The sequence below is a fragment of the Equus quagga genome, chromosome 9 (genome assembly GCF_021613505.1).
Source record: "Equus quagga isolate Etosha38 chromosome 9, UCLA_HA_Equagga_1.0, whole genome shotgun sequence".
NCBI classification, from domain to species: domain Eukaryota; kingdom Metazoa; phylum Chordata; class Mammalia; order Perissodactyla; family Equidae; genus Equus; species Equus quagga.
In genome coordinates this window covers 42,087,003-42,107,736 of record NC_060275.1, presented here as the reverse complement: position 1 = coordinate 42,107,736, position 20,734 = coordinate 42,087,003, and positions in this window count along the sequence as shown.

Sequence of the window (20,734 nt, the reverse complement as noted above, 5' to 3'; positions counted from 1 at the left end):
AAGAAAACATTGCTCATTCAAAGGAACAAAATAAATCAACAGAAACTGTCCCTGAGGAAGCCCAGACATCAAATTTACCAAAGACTTTACAACAGTCTTAAATATGCTCAAAGAGCTAAGGGAAAACACAGACAAAGAACTAAAGGAAATCAGAAAAAAAACAATATATGAACAAAATAAGAATATCAACAAAGATATAGAAACTATAAAAAGGAACCAAATAGAAATTCTGGAGCTTTCCAGGGCTCCAGAATAACTGAAATGTAAAATTCACTAGAGAAGTTCAACAGCAGATTGGAGCAGACAGAAGAATCAATGAACTTGAAGACAGGTCAATTAAAATTATTGAGTCTGAGGAGTATTGTCAAATTTTTTTTTCTTACTTGGCCTCTTGCTTTTTTAATTTATTAATAGCTCTCTTAAGAAGTACCATTCTTCGATTCCAGGGATAGGCCCTGTTACAGATTGAATTGTCTTCTCTAAATTCATATGTTAAAGCCTTAACCCCCAATGTGGCTGTATTTAGAGACAGGGCCTCGAGGGAGGTAACCAAGCTTAAGTGAAGTCGTAACGGTGAGGCCCTCATCTGATAGCACTTGCCACGGAGGCACCGTCTGTGAGCTGAGGAGAGTGATCTCACCAGAAACTAACCACGCTGGCACCTTGATTTTGGATTTCAGGCCTCCAGAATTATGAAAACATAAACTTGTGCTGTTTAAGCCACCCAGTCTGTGGCATTTCGTTATGGCACTCTGAGCAGACTAATGTTGAACAGTGTAATAATAATTAGACTCTAGAGGTTAAATATAGATCCATTATTTACAAACTGGTAAGTACCTCGTAGGAAAAAGGGATGTCAAATGTTGGAATCACCACCTTCCACTTACCTTCTCTATGGGCCCTCAAATATTTTCTGAATTGATACTCTTAACAGAGAAGTTTTGAAAAATACAGTAATGATCCCCTTCAGTTGTTCTATTTGTCCCACGCCTAAGAGTTGGTCTGCAACCACCTATTTAACTATATTAACTATATTATATTAAATATTAAGACTTTTTTCCCAGCATATAATAGCAAGCAATACCATGGAAATTACCAGATTTCAAATTTCTGGAAACTAATAGATTTCAAATTCTAGTCAACCTTGAGTTGCTTGCTGAAATTATGGCTAAAGGACTATCAGCAAGCATTTTCTATTTATAAATTGTGTATAGTTTATAATGTGATAACACATTTATCATGTGTATGGGTTGAATATTTTATTAAGAACTAAGAGTAAACAGATATGAGGATTTGAGTAACGGAGCAGTATAAAAGAACTGTATGACCTGACAATGTAAAAATTATTAATCTGCTAAAAAGTGGAAGTGGAAAAAGGAAAGAAGGAGAGAGAGATAGAATATGTGTACTAATTCCTCTGCCTACATTAGCTCAGACTGAAAATATATCGTGTAAAGAAGACAATTCAAGTAACAGAAGTCTCAGCATATTTAAAAGTATAAAGGTAAACAATATGAAAAATAACACTATTGACTAAAATTATATGGTGGAGAGATGGAAGGAAAAAGAGAAGAGGTAATATGCTAATTTTATTTGTACTAAATATTCCTTTAATGTACACAAATGTAAAAAACCTTAATGTACTTATTATTAAAAGTAAATTTAGCTCCAGATGGAAAAAGAGGCAAAACAAGATTCTCCACTTTGAGAACATACAAGAGTACAAGAGACAAACCTAAAACAAAGTGATACAGAAGAGACAAGATCAGTTTACACAAAAAATTGCACTTTTATATACTTAAAATGAGCAATCTGGAAACGACATTAAGAAAACAATCCTATTCACAATACCATCAAAAAAGAATAAAATACTTAGGAATAACTTTAACAAAAACAGTGTAAAACTTCTACTCTGAAAACTAAAAAATCTTGTTGAAAGAACTTAAAGAAGATCATAATAATTGGAAAAAAATCACATCTTCGTGGATCAGAAGACATGTTGTTAAAATGGCAATATACACCCTAGATTGATCTGCAGATTCAACACAATCCCTATCAGAATCCAAGCTGGTTTCTTTAAAGAATTTGACAAGCTGATACTAAAATTCATATGGAAACTCAAGGCACCCAGATTAGCCAAACCAATCTTGAAAAGAACAAAATTGGAGGGTCACACTTTCTGATTTCAAAACTTACTACAAAGCAACAGGAATCAAGACAATGTGGTAATGGCATAAGGACTGACATATAGATCAATAGAGTAGAACTGAGAGTTCAGACATAAACTCCTACATTTATGATCAATTCATTTATGACAAAGAATAGTCTTTCCAACAAATAGTGCTGAGACAACTGAATAGCCAGAAGCAAAAGGAAGAAGCTGGATCTCTACTTATACCATATATAAAAATTAACTCAAGGAGGAGTGAGCGGAGCAAAATGGCGGGGTGAGCTGACCCGGGATTCTCTCCCCTCCAAAATACAACAAAAGATTGGAAGAACTGAATTTCAGAGAGTAAACATAATGCCAGCTCGTTAGAGACCTACAATACCAAGAAGGCAGAGATCATAACCTTGCTTACACCCTCGGAGGCACTCGAATGGTAGGAGAGAACATCGCTCCCTCCCCTACAGTCTGCGATCACTGCGGTGCGGGTCGGGAAGGAGCAGGGGAGGGGCCATGCCACCGGGGGATTATCCAGGACTCCTGCCACTGACTCAATGGAGACCCGCTGATGGGGGGAGCGGGGGGGGGGAAAGCTTCCGTCCGCAGGGACCCTATAAATCAAGGGCCTTGGGAGCCCAGAGAACAGAACTGATCTGAACCCAGACCGGCGCGTGTGAGTAACAGCCCCTCCCCCTGAGCAAAGCCAGTGGACGCAGCCATCTTGCCCCAAGGCGGAGAGCTAACATGCCGCTCTTGACCCCCATCTAGTGGCGACAGGCTGTAACTGCAACTGAATTCTACCACCATGAGAAAAAACCACTCCTCTACCATCCAGCAATTTATAAAAGCACCAGACCAGAAGGAAAACAATAAAAACACAGAATTAAGTCCTGAGGACTTGGAATTAGGTAAACTAAGTGATAATGAATTCAGAGCAGCTATAATCAAAAAACTCAATGAAGTAGAGAGAAAGATAGAGAAACAAGCCGAGTTCTGGAGTTACTTCACAAAAGAGATTGAAATCATAAAGAAGAATCAAACAGAATTACTTGAGATGAAAAACACAATGGACCAGATAAAACAGAATACGGATTCCCTGAATGCCCGTGTAGACAACCTAGAGGAGCAAATCAGCATAATCGAGGACAGACTGGCTGAATGGCGCCAGACAGAGGAAGAAAGAGAACTAAGAATTAAAAAAAGTGAGGAAAATCTCCGAGAGATAATGGATTCAATGAGGAGTAAGAACATAAGGATCATAGGAATTCCAGAGAATATGGAAAAGGAAAATGGAGCAGAAAGTGTGCTTAACGAAATTATTGAAGAGAACTTCCCAAATCTAGGGATCAATGGAGAAATGTGTGTAGAGGAGGGTTTTAGATCTCCTAGATTTGTCAATGTAAAAAGACCCACCGCAAGGCACATAATAGTAAAGTTGGCAAATAGGAATGATAAGGAAAGAATACTCAGGGAAGTAAGAAAAAAAAAGAGAATAACCTATAAAGGAGCCCCTATCAGACTGTCAGCAGATTTCTCTACAGAAACCCTACAAGCTAGGAGAGAATGGAGTGATATATTCAAAGCTTTAAAGGATAAAAACCTTCAGCCAAGAATACTCTATCCAGCAAGAATTTCCTTCAGATATGAGGGAGAAATTAAATCTTTTCCAGACAAACAAAAGTTAAGGGAATTTGTAACTAAAAGCCCTCCATTACAAGAAATCCTCAAGAAGGCTCTCATACTTGAAAAAAGAAAAAAGGGAGAAAGGGGACACAATCCACAGACTAGGGAGACCGATGGATAGAACCAGAACAGGATAGCAAATATTCAACTATAGCATTAGGGTAAAAATAAGGAAACTACCAAAGCAAGGACGATCTTAGCACTCTAACTACAAATTAATAAGACGAGTTGGAATAAAAAATGAAAATAATTATTTAGGAGGGGAAGAGCAAAGGGTCTAAATCAGTATTGGTCGAGTAAGTAAGAGACCACCAGAGAATAGACTATATTATACACGAGATTCTAAATACAAACTTCAAGGTAGACACTAAAATAAAGTACAGAACAGAGTCACAAATCATAGATAAGGAAAAATCTAAGAAACCCAGCATAAAAAATTGCAGTATTAAATGGGTAGTCTAAAGCACACAGGAAAAGAAACACAGGAAAACATAATAAGATAATGAGCGACAGATTGACAGCATTAAGTCCACATGCATCAATAATCACTCTCAATGTGAACGGATTGAACTCTCCAATAAAAAGACACAGAGTGGCAAAATGGATTAAAGAACAAGATCCAACAATTTGTTGCCTCCAGGAAACACACCTCAGCCCCAAGGACAAACACAGACTCAGGGTGAAGGGGTGGAAGACAATGCTTCAAGCAAATAGCAAGGAAAAAAAGGCAGGTGTTGCAATTCTAATATCAGACCAAGTGGATTTCAAAATAAGACAGGTAAAGAGAGACACAGAGGGACAATATATAATGATCAAAGGGACACTTCATCAAGAAGAAATAACGCTTATAAATATCTATGCACCCAACACAGGAGCACCAAGATTCATAAAGCAACTATTAACAGACCTAAAGGAAGATGTTAAAAACAACACAATAATAGTAGGGGACCTCAACACCCCACTCACATCAATGGACAGATCATCCAGACAGAAAATCAACAAGGAAGTAGTGGAGCTGAATGAAAAACTAAAACAATTGGACTTAATAGACATATATAGATCACTCCACCCTGAAGGAGCTGAATACACATTCTTCTCAAGTGCACATGGAACATTCTCTAGGATAGACCATATGTTGGGAAACAAGACAAGCCTCTACAAATTTAAAAAAATTGAAATAATAACAAGCATCTTCTCAGATCATAGTGCTATAAGGCTAGAAATTAATTAAAAGAAAAAAGCTGAGAAAGGCACAAAGATGTGGAGACTAAACAACACACTACTGAACAAGCAATGGATCATTGAAGAAATTAAAGAAGAAATCAAAAAATACCTGGAAACAAATGAAAATGATAGTATGCCATACCAACTCATATGGGATACAGCAAAAGCTGTATTAAGAGGAAAATTCATCGCAATACAGGCACATCTTAACAAACAAGAAAAATCCCAAATAAGCAACCTTAAAGCACACCTAACTGAACTAGAGAAAAAAGAACAAATGAAGCCCAAAGTCAGCAGAAGGAGAGAAATAATAAAAATCAGAGCAGAAATAAATACTATTGAAACGAAAAAGGCAGTAGAAAGGATCAATGAGACAAAGAGCTGGTTTTTTGAGAAGATAAATAAAATTGACAAACCACTAGCCAGACTTACAAAGAAAAAAAGGGAGAAAGCTCAAATAAACAAAATCAGAAATGAGCGAGGAGAAATAACAACAGACTCTGCAGAAATGCAACAGATTATAAGAGAATACTACAAAAAACTATATGCCAACAGAATGGATAACCTAGAGGAAATGGATAAATTCCTGGACTCCTACAATCTCCCAAAGCTCACTCAAGAAGAGGCAGACAATTTGAACAGACCAATCACAAGGAAAGAGATTGAAACAGCAATCAAAAACATCCCAAAGAATAAAACCCCAGGACCAGATGGCTTTCCTGGGGAATTCTACCAAACTTTCAGAGAGGATTTAATACCCATCCTTTTCAAGCTATTCCAAAAAATTAGGGAAGATGGAACACTTCCTAACACATTCTATGAGGCCAACATCACGCTGATACCAAAACCTGACAAGGACACCATGAAAAAAGAGAACTACAGGCCAATATCACTGATGAACATAGATGCAAAAATTCTAAACAAAATTTTGGCAACCAGAATTCAGCAATTCATCAAAAGAATCATACATCAGGATCAGGTGGGGTTCATACCAGGGACGCAGGGATGGTTCAACATCCGCAAATCAATCAACGTGATACACCACATCAACAAACTGAGGAATAAAAACCACATGATCATCTCAATAGATGCAGAGAAGGCATTTGACAAGATCCAACAGCCACTTATGATAAAAACTCTGAACAAAATGGGCATAGAAGGAAACTACCTCAACATAATAAAGGCCATATACGACAAACCCATAGCCAACATCATACTCAATGGGCAAAAGCTGAAACCCATCTCCCTGAAAACAGGAACAAGACAAGGATGCCCTCTATCACCACTCTTATTTAACATAGTACTGGAGGTCCTGGCCAGAGCAATCAGGCAAGAAAAAGGAATAAAAGGAATCCAAATAGGAAGGGAAGAAGAGAAACTCTTGCTGTTTGCAGACGACATGATCTTATATATAGAAAACCCCAAAGAATCCATTGGAAAACCGTTAGAAGTAATCAACAACTACAGCAAAGTTGCAGGGTATAAAATCAGTTTGCATAAATCAGTAGCATTTCTATACTCCAGTAATGAACCAACAGAAAAAGAACTCAAGAATACAATACCATTCACAATCGCAACAAAAAGAATAAAATACCTTGGGGTAAATTTAACTAAGAAAGTGAAGGACCTATTTAATGAAAATTACAAGGCCTTTCTGAGAGAATTGGATGACGACATAAGGAGATGGAAAGACATTCCATGTACATGGATTGGAAGAATAAACATAGTTAAAATGTCCATTCTACCTAAAGCAATCTACAGATTCAACGCCATCCCAATCAGAATCCCAATGACATTCTTTACAGAATTAGAACAAAGAATCCTAAAATTCATATGGGGCAACAAAAGACCCCGAATTGCTAAAGTAATCCTGAGAAAAAAGAACAAAACGGGAGGCATCACAATCCCTGACTTCAAAACATACTACAAAGCTACAGTAATCAAAACAGCATGGTACTGGTACAAAAACAGGTGCACAGATCAATGGAACAAAATTGAAAGCCCAGAAATAAAACCACACGTCTATGGACAGCTTATCTTTGACAAAGGAGCTGAGGGCATACAATGGAGAAAAGAAAGTCTTTTCAACAAATGGTGCTGGGAAAACTGGAAAGCCACATGTAAAAGAATGAAAATTGACCATTCTTTTTCACCATTCACCAAAATAAACTCAAAATGGATTAAAGACCTAAAGGTGAGACCTGAAACCATAAGGCTTCTGGAAGAAAACGTAGGCAGTACACTCTTTGACATCAGTATTAAAAGGATCTTTTCGGACACCATGCCTTCTCAGAGAAGGGAAACAATAGAAAGAATAAACAAGTGGGACTTCATCAGATTAAAGAGCTTCTTCAAGGCAAATGAAAACAGGATTGAAACAAAAAAACAACCCACTAACTGGGAAAAAAATATTTGCAAGTCATATATCTGACAAAGGCTTAATATCCTTAATATATAAAGAACTCTCGCAACTCAATCACAAAACATCAAACAACCCAATCAAAAAATGGGCTGGAGACATGAACAGACATTTCTCCAAAGAAGATATACTGATGGCCAATAGGCACATGAAAAGATGCTCATCATCGCTGATCATCAGGGAAATGCAAATCAAAACTACACTAAGATATCACCTTACACCCGTTAGAATGACAAAAATATCTAAAACTAATAGCAACAAATGTTGGAGAGGTTGCGGAGAAAAAGGAACCCTCATACACTGCTGGTGGGAATGCAAACTGGTGCAGCCACTATGGAAAACAGTATGGAGATTCCTCAAAAAACTAAAAATAGAACTACCATACGATCCAGCCATCCCACTACTGGGTATTTATCCAAAGAGCTTGAAGTCAGCAATCCCAAAAGTCCTGTGCACCCCAATGTTTATTGCAGCACTGTTTACAATAGCCAAGAAGTGGAAGCAACCTAAGTGCCCATCAACAGACGAATGGATAAAGAAGATGTGGTACATATATACAATGGAATACTACTCAGCTGCAAAACAGAACAAAATCATTCCATTTGCAATAACATGGATGGACCTTGAAAGAATTATGTTAAGTGAAATAAGCCAGCGAGAGAAAGATAATCTGTGTATGACTCCACTCATATGAGGAATTTAAAACTATGGACCAAGAACAGTTTAGTGGATACCAGGGGAAAGGTGGGGTGTGGGGTGGGCACAAAGGGTGAAGTGGTGCACCTACAACATGACTGACAAACATTAATGTACAATTGAAATTTCACAAGATTGTAACCTATCAATAACTCAATAAAAAAAAACTAAAAAAAAAATTAACTCAAGGAGCTAAATGTAAGAGTTAAAATTGTAAAATGCTTAGAAGAAAATATGAGTAAGCCTTTGTGACCTCAGATTTGGTAATGAATTCTTACATATAACACAAAAAGGACAAGTGGAAAAATAAAAAATAAAATAATTGGACTTCATCAAAATTAGAAATGTTTACACAACTAGAAGGACGTGCAACTAAGATATACAACTGTGTACAGGGGGGTTTGGGGAGACAAAGCAGAAAAAAAAAAGATTGGCAACACTTGTTAGTCCAGGTGCCAATCTTAATAAAAAAAAAAATAGAAATGTTTGTACTTCAAAGAAAACTATCAAAAAAGTGAAAAGACTATCCACAAAATGAGAGAAAATACTTGCAAATCACATATCTGGTAAGGGATGAATATGCAGACTATATAAATATCACGTAGAACTCAAAAATAAAAAGAAAAATAACCCACTTAAAAAATGGGCAAAGATCTAAATAGGTATGTCTCCAAAGATATACAAATGGCCAATAAATGCATGAATAGAAGCTTAAAAATACTAGTCGTCAGAGAAACACAAATCAAAACCACAATGAGATGTGACATCACATCTGCTAAGATTGCTATAATCAAAAAGTCAGATAATAAGCATTGGCAGGGATGTAGAGAAATCGGAACCTTCTTAAACCATTTGTAGGAATGTAAAATGATACAGATGCTTTGGAAAACATTTTAATAGTTTCTCAAAAATTAAACATAGAAATACTGTGTGATCCAGCAATTTCCTAGTTATATACTCAAGAGAAATGAAAACATACGTCCATGCAAAAAGTTGTACACAAATGTTCACAGCAGCATTATCCCTAACAGCCAAAAAGTGGAAGCAACCAAAACTTCCATCAACTGATGAATAAATACACAAAATGTGTATATCCATACAATGGAATCTTCCTCAGTCATAAAAAGAATGAAGTAATAATATATGCTAGGGTATCAGTAAACCTTGAAAATATTACGCTAAGTGAAATGTCAGTCACAAAAGGCCACATATGGTTTCATTGAAATAAAATGTCCCGAAGAGGCAAATCAGTAAAGACAAAAACTAGACTAGTCATTGCATAGGACTAGGGGAACTGGTGGATTATAGTTAATGGGATGGAGCTTCTTTTGAAGGTGATGAGATTTTTTTTAAATTGATTGTGGCAATGGTTGCACAACTTTGACTATAGTCAAAACCATTCAATTAATTACACATTAAAAATAGGTGAATTGTGTGTTACATGAATTATATCTCAATAGAGCTGTGAAAATAAACGGTAGATGATAGGTTATATAGATGATACACACATACATACAAAGATAGATAGATACAGAAATAGATAGATGGATATAGATAGACGATAGATGCATGTAAAAAACTCTGGTAGCAGAGATATAATGAAATAACTTTTAAAAACTGAATTCATACAAATGAAGTCAAGAAAGAGAAAAAGGTAACAAAGAATAGATGAGACAAAAAGAAAACAAATAGCAATATGGTAAACTGAAACCCAACTATATCAATATTTAATTACATTCAATGTAAACAAATTAAACACCCCAATTAAAAGATAAGAATTTTCCTTTATTATAAGACACGATCAAACTACATGCTGTATGCAAGAAACACACTTTAAATAAAGACATAGATGTGATGAAAATAAAGGGAAGGAAAAGACACAGACCATAAAAACACTCAGCAAAAGAAAGCTGGTGCAGCTATACTACTATTAAACAACTGGAATTTGAGGCAAAAAATATTATGTGAGATAAAGAAAAACACTTTATAATGATAAAGTTATCAATTGAACAGGAAGATATGAACATTCCAAATTTGTATGAAATTGTCAAAATATGAGAAAAGACAGGCAAATCCATAATTATAGTGGGAGATTTTAACACACCTGTCTCAGTACAGATGTGTGATAGAATGAGCAGAGGAAATATGTGGTAAGAAAATATAATATTTGAACAACTAGCTTAGCCAAATTGACATAAATGACACATATAAAACACTATCTGTAGCAACCTCAGAATGCACATTCTTTTCAATTTTGTCAAGGAGTAGAATACCCCATTTGGGGGTAATTTCACATAATGAAATGTTCACTGCATTATTTGAGTTTTCTACACAACTTTCAGCATTGGAACCACTTAGGGACAAAATACATTACAGTAGAAATAGAATAAACTTCCTAGGGAGATAGATCAAGGTACCAATTTGAGCTCCTCCAACCCCATGCTCCCTCATAACTCTCTCTATGGCTCTGTGCCAATTTCTTAATCTCTGACCTTCAGTTTCTTAATTTATAAAATAAATACAACAACATATCAGAATAAAATTTTAAATCATCTAACACATACTCAATAACATTAGTTTTCTTTCTACCTTTTCTCTTCTCAACCACGCTAAACATTACAGACTCAAATTATAATCTTAAGTTTCATTTAGATGAGTAGGTACAGCAGGAAATGTTATCTGTTTACTGTACAGATGTTAAGATGTTGCATATCAAAAAGCATAATATGGCTGAAATAAATAGCATCCCTCAATAAATCTTTAAAATTTCTATCAATGGACCTCCAGTATGAACATAGAGGTCCAAGTCAGTATTTTTTTTACCTTTCCTCCTGGAGAGAAATAAGAAACATTAAAAACAAAGCAGAATGGACACTAAACTCTGAAGCTCCATTTTCAGTGAAACCAGGAGACAGACTATGGTGATGGATCCAAGGTGACCCCCAATGATTTGGTGATATCCGTGCCTTTGTGTCACTCCTCTCTTTGAATGTAGGTTGGACTCGTGATTTGCTTCTAACCAAGAGAATATGGCAAAAGTGATGGGATGTCACTGCCACGATTAGGTCACATTACATAAGATGGTGACTTAGCTGACTGGAGGGAGAGAGAAGTAAGCAGCTGTGTTGAAGAAGCCCATGCAGTGAGGAACTGGGGTGGCCTCCTGGAACTCATTCCATCTGAAGGACCTGAGGACAACCTATAAAGAAGACAATAGTCAGCAAAAAACACAGGCCCTCAGTTCTAAAGCTGCAAGGAAATGAATTCTACCAGCAACCTGGAAGAATTGAAAGTGATTCTTCCCTGTCAAACCTCCAGATGAGAATGCAGCCCAGGTAGCACCTTGATTGCAACCTTGTGAGACTCTGAGCAGAGGACCTACCTAAGCTGTGCTCACATCCCTGCCCCATGGAACTGAGATAACAAATACATGCTGTTTTAAGCCACTAAATTTATGGCAATTTGTTACACAGCAATAGAAAATGTATGTACAGATTTAATCCTCAGATAACAAAATTCACGCAAGGGCTACTACAGGCAGCTGAAATCAGAAGAAACCTTCTGAGGAAGAAAGAAGCAGTGAGTGGAAAGGGCCAGTTGGGGAAAACCTCAGAAAGTGCCAATAAAAATACGTTCCTTGAAAGTGAGACCTCATCCTAAAGTACAAAAGCTTTCAAACTTGTTTTCAAAAATTGTATGGGATCAGAGATAAGCATTTACCATCAAGGACCCAGGTTAGTTCATAGATGCAAAGGATGTAGGATTATAGAAAGCGTACATGGATGCACCACAATTTTAAGAAACTGAAGAGAGGGAGACGGTCTTCAGTTAGGGATGGAACTGTGCCCACCCTCCCATCCCCAGGAACTTCCTCAATGAGCTGGCTTAGTAAATTCCATTTTATTTAATGCTAATGAGATTTACTCTTCCCAGAGAGGAAAAACATCATTAATTCACTGAAAGAATCAGGGGTATTTTAGGCAAATAAAGAAATTTGATCAAGGATCACTGTTGGGCATAAACATCACTACTTAAAACAGAGCACCTGAGCCCTGTGCTGTGCATTCAGGTGATTGGTCATCAAAAAGGTTTTTGTTTATTTCGGTTCTTCGACCTCTAGGGATAAGATGCCAAATAGTGATAAAGGCCAGGGTTCTAAATGTAACCTGGTAGTTTATGCCCCTCGAGGTATTTTTCATAAGGTCCAGATATTCAGGTCACTCAACTCACTGTGAGGGTGTCTACAGTATCATAGATGAAGCATTCTAGTAAGTAATGAAGCTGGGAATTCAAACCCAGTTCTGACTCTAGATCTGGTAATATTTAATTAATATTAAATAACAGACAAATGCTGACATTGACTGAATGCTCCTTCCAGGCCAGGCAATGCGCTAAGTCCTTTACATATGCTGGCTCAGTTAGTTTTCAGAGCAATCCAGTGAGGTAAGGTCTGGCAGTGTAACTCATGTCTCTCCTCTGTTTAAAAGCCACCAATGAACTCTCAGTTTACTCAGAGTGAAATCTCAGAGAAGAAGTTTACAAGAGTTGTACGTCACTTCCAAAAAAATACTTTGCAAAATTCTTCTGAGGAGTTTCTAAGTCCAAAAATTAGGCCAACTTACTGTGCAATGCTGTTATTAAAGAATAGAAAGGGACCTGCTCATTGAAATTGCCTCAAACAAAGTAATACATTTGGTATCACTAATAGTTGCCCATTATTTCTGCCTCAAGGGTCATGATGAAATTATAGTAAAATACAAAACTCTGCTTGGAAAATATTTCCCACTGACTCCCAAAAAAGGATTCTGGAACTGCCCTGATTTTGGAAAAAAAATAAATCATCACACTAACAGATGTATGAAATGAGCGTGGACAATATCTGCATAAATATCTGCAGAAAATAAAGCAGCAGGGAAAAAAAGCCACTTATATTGGCCCTTATACTGAAATCTTAACCTCATTAATTTTAAAATTGAATTTTAGAAAAATAGATCATTGCCCAAAACTGGGATTTCCACCAATGTTGGTATGGTATAAAAATACATTAATTTTCTCCTAGAAACTATCTCGAGTACATTTATTTGATTCATGTTCGGTGTAAGGAGCAGCCACAGGAGGAGAGCACTTACAAACAGCTACCCACCATACATGAATTGCACTGGACTTTTATGGTGTGTGAAATCAAGCATTTGATTTTAAACAGAGATGGGGGAAAAAAGGAAAAGAGAAGAGTGAGTTAACTGTGAGTTTGGGTACAGCTGACGTGATTAAGAATAGATAAAATGGATTAATTATCACTGTATCATACACTAGTCACGTTTCATGCTTTCCTGAAATAATCTGAAACATGTTATTGGGACACATAAATTAACTCAGACACAAAATTAGCTCTGTAGTAAAACAATTTAACATGTGTCCTCATCTCTCTTTATAGTGAATGTCAGAAAACAATTGAGATGACTTTTAATTTATAATAAGTTGATAATTTGCCAAATTTAATCTCATTGAGATCTTTGCTTTAATCTGCATATTATCAGGGAGATTGTTCTGTATGTTTATTTGATAGGCTCCCTGGAGCATAAATATTTACAGCTTTTAACCTTGTTACCAGCATGTAAAATTATAGGACTGTTGGTGCAGAGATGAATGGAAAATCTAGACTGTGGAATACAGAGGGCCAAGAGCATGTTTTAAGATTAGTAAGGACAGGCTGGCTCAGTTTAAGAGGGATGTTTTTCAAGCATTGTAGCAAGAATGGGTTGGCTTAGGGTGGAGATCAAACATTCAAAGGTAATGTGAGCTGGCCGGAGGGCAAATGTCAGATCTGAAATGGGGTCAGGCTCATGGCTGTAAAGACATGTTAGAAGACAAGTTAAATTCCCACTGTTAGAGGAACAACATGCCAGATGATGATTTTGGCAACTTAGGTTCTTAGAAACACTTGCTGGTTCATGCCTTTATGTATTCTCCAAGATCTTCCAAAGTCACACACAGGGACACCTGCACCATGACATGAAAATGAGGGGATCGGGCAAGCGGCAAAGCTGGGGTGCAAAGCCAGTTCTAACTCAAGGAGGGAGTAAATACAAGACAAAAAGGAAGGAGAAGGAGAAATGAGGAAGAAGAAGAATCCGAGGAGGAAAAGAAAATAAAAGGAAGAGAAAATGGTCAAGGAAGAGGAGAGGAAGGGGGAAGAAGGGAGAATAAGAAGAAAACATTTTATGTATTCTAACCCGTCTCGCCTGTGGAGTAGAAACTGTTAGAACTCATGTCTCTCCTCTGCTCAGAACCCTCCAATTGGCTTTACCTTATTCAAAGTAAGATCCCCAACCATTACCATAGCCACAGGACCCTACATGACCTGGCTTCCCGCTGTGACCCCCCCCCCCCCCCCCCGACACTGCCACCTCCTCCCACTCTTCTCCATTCCACTCACGTTCAGCTGCACCAGCGCTATGGAACATACAAAGCAAAATCCTACCTCAGAGCATTTGTGTCAGCTGCTTCTTTTCCCCAGAACGTTCTCTCCCCAATCCTGCCCTCATATCCCCATGGCTCACACACTCACTTCCTTCAGGTTTTTGCTCAAATGTCACCTAATTATAAGCACCTCTGTAACCATTCAATAAAATAAAAACCTCCTGTAATTCTCTATGCCCCTTATTCTTCTTTATTTTTTCTTTCTATCATTTATTGCTGCATGACATATACATCTATTTGTACATTTGTTTGTCTGACTCTCCTGTCTTCTTGGGATTTAATTGTCACAAGAACACAGAGTTTGGCTATTTTATTCACTGCTATATCTTTAGCATCTAGAACTGTGCTTGGCACATGGTTGTTGACCAAGAAATAATTGTCAATGACTAACTGATGGAATGAATGAATGAATGAAGAGCCTTGCTTTAGACAATAAACTATGCTGAACCAAACAATTTTTGTACCTATTTAGAATATAAATTGCATTCAAATTTGAGGCTTATGTTTTGCTATATACATGTGTGTTTTTGTTTTGTTTTTTTGGTCCTTCTCTTTGGATCATTGTTCTAATGTTGTCTTATCCTCATCTATCAAGGTAATAATCTTACTCTATCGTTAAATGTTTGGTACGCATGATGGTGTGTAGATTATAGATGGGAAATTAGTTTAATTGGCTGCCTGAGATAATAATTTGCTTAATTAGAAAATCTAGCAAATCTGGTCAGAAGATAGAGGAGCTTACAAGTTTTTCAAGTGTTAGTAAATATAGCAAAAAAAAAAAAAAGAAGAGGGGGACCTTCTGCTGAAGATCTCAGGAAGAGAAACTCTTCACGCAGATGCCCAACTGTGTGAAGTAGTGTAAACTCTGAAACTAGGACCCAATCCATGAATAGACGAGTGAGAGAAACTTAACCTGATAAAATTTACATTTTTGCTTCATTTTTTGCCACCCAGCTAAATGGGGGGTGAAGGGAGTGTCAAGACAAAGACAAATTAAGAAAAAACGTTGACATATTTTCTACCTCTGCATGTGTGATCATGGATATTTTTTGCAGCCTAGCACAATAAATATAGGACACAGAATTCCTTCTAAATGATAGATGATCTTTCTGAATCAAGAGGGTGAGGTGAATAAGGCTTCCTTTCAAAGAATAAGTGTTTCGAGAATTGGAGTGAGGAAAGCGTTGGTGTTTAACTCTGAGGCATCATTCTCACTGTGGGTCAGATATATCCAGCTGCACCAAGTTAGAATCACAGAACGAAAATACGACTAAACCAATGTGATTCTAAGAAAATTCACATGACTTTTTTTCTCTCTACTTCGTTTTTTTTCTCCTTCTATGCCTAATATCCTCAAGTCACTTTCTTGCATGTCCCCAAATAACCTTATATTATTATGCATCTGCTCTAACTTGTCTAGGATGATTCATATGAAGAAAAAACCCCAGAAATTTCCATGTATTAGGAATCTCTATGAAATTCCATTTCAGCTTGGAACCTGTCACATCATGTCAGTGCATAGTCTATGAGTCATAAGGCCAATGTCTCGGCACAACTCTGTAACCATGAGCGCAATTTAACTCTTCAGATTCAGATTTACTTCTGTATAGAAAGTGAATCTATTAAGGTTAAAATGGAAGTCTTCTTTTAATAAAATAAATGTATATACACTTACACACATATCACACAGTATCTATTTACCTTAACGTATTTTGAAAAGAAAACGATAAAATCAATGAAAATTATATGGGAATTTAGTAACAAATATTCAGGTTTCTTCTGGAAACATATTGCATCTATTAGGTTGCCCCGATGTAAAATACTGGCTGATATTATCCAAAGCGTATATTTTCCTCCCACTCTGCTTGCGCTGTGTACAGGAGACAGAAAAAGATTACAGAAGAGAGAGGCTGCAAGTGTTTCTGCCAACGTTTAGCTTTTTTCAAATTGGCTTCTGAAGACTCTTCTGCTTTTGAAGTCCTGTGTAATAGCAACAACGTGCTCCTCTGGCACGCCCACCTGTTGGTGCTGCCCCAGGGATCTCCTGGCTGCGCTCAAGCAAGGAAGAGATCTGAGCGAGTGAAGGGTGTGTCCTCCGCTCTCCTGTAGATACTTGAAAAGGAGCCAAGGACGCTGGTTGCTGGAGGCAAAGGCAGAACACCAAGACTCTCCAGGGAACTTACCTTGCCCAAAGAACACCGTAAAAGGGTTACCTTAAAGGGAAGTACGTCGTTTTTCCTTTGAATGTGGTGACAAACACAAGATCTACTTTCAACAGATCTTTACGTGTACAATACAGCACTGTTAACTGTAAACACAATGTTGTACAGCTGATCTCTAGAACTTTTCATCTTGTGTGACTGAAACTTTACCCCCATTGAATAGCAACTCCCCATTTCCACCTCACCCCAGGCCCCGGCAACCAGCCTTCGTCTTTCTGTTTCTGTGAGTTTAGCTACTTTTGATGCCTCATATAAGTAGAATCATGCAGTCTTTGTTCTTCTGCTACTGGCTTATTTCACTCAGCATAATGTCCTCAAGTTTCATCCATATTGTAGCATATGACATGATTTCCTTGTTTCTCATGGCTGAATGGTGTGGTCCCTATGAAAAACAGTATGAAGTTTCCTCAAAAAATTAAAAATAGAACTACATATGATCTGGCAATCTAACTTCTGGATATTTATCCAAAAGAATTGAAATCAGGATCTTGAAAAGACATCTGCACTCCCATGTTCATTGCAGCATTATTCACAACAGCCAAGAGGGGCGAACACCTAACTGCCTGCCGATAGATGAACAGATAAAGAAAATGTGGTCTATGCATGCAAGGAAAGCATGCTTTTTACCTTTAGGTAATCTTCAACTGCTTGTTTGTTTGAATAGTAGGTAAGAATCTCAGTTCACGTCTCTGATGTTCTAGAAATATAGCTCCTTTTATTTTTCTATTACTCAATTTCTATTTCAAGTCCCCATTGAGCCAATGTGGCAGAAAAGAAATCTCAGTCATTTAGAATTTTATCTTCACCCCTCTTTTCTGGGTACGAGAGTAAGCTTCATTTACTCCTATAGAATCCCAAGGGGTGCTGGGTAGGGGGACCATCTGGTGGTTGCTCAATGGCTCACACACATGGTCACTAACGCAGCTCCTACTCTGATCACAGTCACATGGGTACTTTAGACCTGGAGCCTCTATGTGTTCATGTGTTCATTCTGTGGCACACTTAGAGAGCATCCAATGAACACCGAAAGACTTAGTTGCTTAAATGGGATGGGGTTTGGGAAATAAGAACAAGCTAACTATTGGAAAGAAAACCATGTTACAAAATTTTCTTGTATATTAAAAGCACATATTTTTGGGGAAAAAATGTGGCATGTTCCCCCTCCTCTAACCTCCCCACTGCCCGCAGCTAAATCATGTGGCTTCCCTGCACCCCTACAGGCATAATGTTGGGGAGCCAACAGAAAGGCAGGGGCTCAGGGGTTCCTTGCAACTTAATAAGGCACAGACTGGGGAAAGTGCGTATTATATAGTGGCAAATACCATAGTTTCTAAGTAAATAGGATGCTTCCACTTTTTTGGTTAATTTATTTTTAAGCAAGAAGTGGTATTTTAGCATGGGCCCTTCTCAGTCATAAATGCAAAAAGTCTAGACGGGGGGCAAGCCCGGTGGCGCAGCAGTTAAGTACGCACATTCCGCTTCAGTGGCCCAGCGTTTGCCAGTTCGGATCCCGGGTGTGGACATGGCACAGCTTGGCAGGCTATACTGTCGTAGGCATCCCACATATAAAGTAGAGGAAGATGGGTACGGATGTTAGCTCAGGGCCAGCCTTCCTCAGCCAAAAAAAGAGGAGGATTGGCCACAGATGTTAGCTCAGGGCTAATCTTCCTCAAAAAAAAAAGTCTAGAAAGGGACTTCCTGGAGATGTTCAATGGTGTTACACAGAAAGTATTCTGGCACTGCAATGTAGTGTGTGTTCTAAGCAGTGACTATACTCTCGAATGGACTGTGTTTTGGACAGCATGCTGACTGGTGTATAGGACAGACAGACACAAAGATAGTCAGAAAGAGACTCCTTTGGGTATTTCAGATCTGAACATAGGGGACAAAGCAAATTTTCAACTCAAGTTTCAACTCTAGAAGATTTTACTCTGTATTTTTTAGTATAGATATTAGAGTTATGCCCCTTTTGATAAACTTCTGTCCAGAAAATATTTTCTAGTTCCTAAAAATTAAACCGTTTTGATTTTCCAAATTCTTGTACAGCCAAGTTAAATTCTTTCCAGTTTTGCATTTTTATTTCATTAAAATCGTTTTAATAAGACAACTTTTGTACTATATTTTGTAATGCAAAATTGATTCACTTGATCAATTGGCTGTTTATATCAAATTTTACCAATTATAGCATCTGAATTGTCAGTTTTCTTCGTGACCTTTTACACTGGCCAATTTTTTTTTCCCCTGAGTAAGATTAGCCTTGAGCTAACTGCTGCCAATCCTCCTCTTTTTGGACGTAAGGACACATATTATATGATCCATTTAAATGAAATGTCCAGAATAGGCAAATACAGAGAAACAGAAAATAGATTAGTGGTTGCCACGAGCTGAAGGAATGGAGAAATGGGGAGTGACTGCTTAAAGGGTTTCCTTTCGGGGAAATAAAAATGTTCTGGAACTACATAGTGGTGAGGGTTGCACAACATTCTGAATGTACTAAATGCCACTGAACTGTACACTTTAATAGTTAAAATGGTGACATTTATCTTACGCAAATTTTACCACACTTTTTTTTAAAGTAAAGGGAAAATGAAAAGTCTGAGGCTCAAATTGATGGAATCAAAATAAATTGTCAGAATAGAGAGGCTTGCAAACTTAATCTGGATCCTATTGGTTTACGTCACTACCATCTTAAGTTTCTTGTCCATGCAGCCAACTCTAACTCTAACTAATACGAGAGCCATAAAGGAGCTGTCTAGGGTTGGGAGTAATCTTTTTTAAAAAAAAATTAAAAATGTTACCAATGTTCATTGTAGAAGATAAACACAAAATATAAATCAACCATAATACTATTGTCTAGAGAGAATCTGTTCAGGTCTTCCTTTTTTTCCTATATGAACATAAAACTGTTCCTTAAAAAGAAATTAGATATTGTTTTGTGATGCATTCAATTACATAATTTTACATGTCCCTAACACTTAACAAATCTTTTACTATATATAGGCAATGTTCTATGTGCTTTAAATATATTAACTCATGTAATATTCCAACAACCTCATGAGGTTGATACTGTTATTTTGATTTTAAAGATGAGAAAATTAAGACTTATAGAGGGGACAGGCAGCCTTTCTAAAGTCACAGAGACATTAAGTGGCAGAAGCAGGATTCACATTCAAACAGTAGGTCTTCCGAGATTTCACAACCACCAGGACCCAATATTTAATCAAACCACTTCTGCTGGACGCTTGGAATTTATCCAATGTTTTGCTATCACAAACAAAAATTTAGCAAACATTGTTGAAGCCAAATATTTGCACAGATAAATAATGATCACAATATAAGTTCCTGAAATTGAAATTGTGATTCAAATTGTATTAAAAATGAAAACTTTTGATACAACTCCTAAATTTTTGAAATGGTCAGCCTCAGATTTGTGGGAAGTGCGCGCACACACACAGGGAAAAGATTCGCTCTGAAGTACACAGAGCATATTTCAGTCGTCATTAAAACGCAGAGGTCGCATATCCTGTAAGTGGCAGAACCGAGACTGGAATATCACTTTTTTTTTTTTTTAACTCATAATGTTTCCCCTTGACTCCACTGCTCCTCCAAGTAAGAATACAAGATACATCCTGTAGCAGGATGTGATTTCTGGAACACTCTGCAATTACAACTATCTTCTAATCATTCTTTACCCAATCAAAATTAGATAGATGATAGATAGATAGATATAGATACCACTTGCAAAGCTGTGCCTCAAATAGTGACCTCCTCCCAAACAGTATATATTAACGATGTTGACAATTTGATAATGACCTGATGTCTAAAATACTCCCCAGTACTACA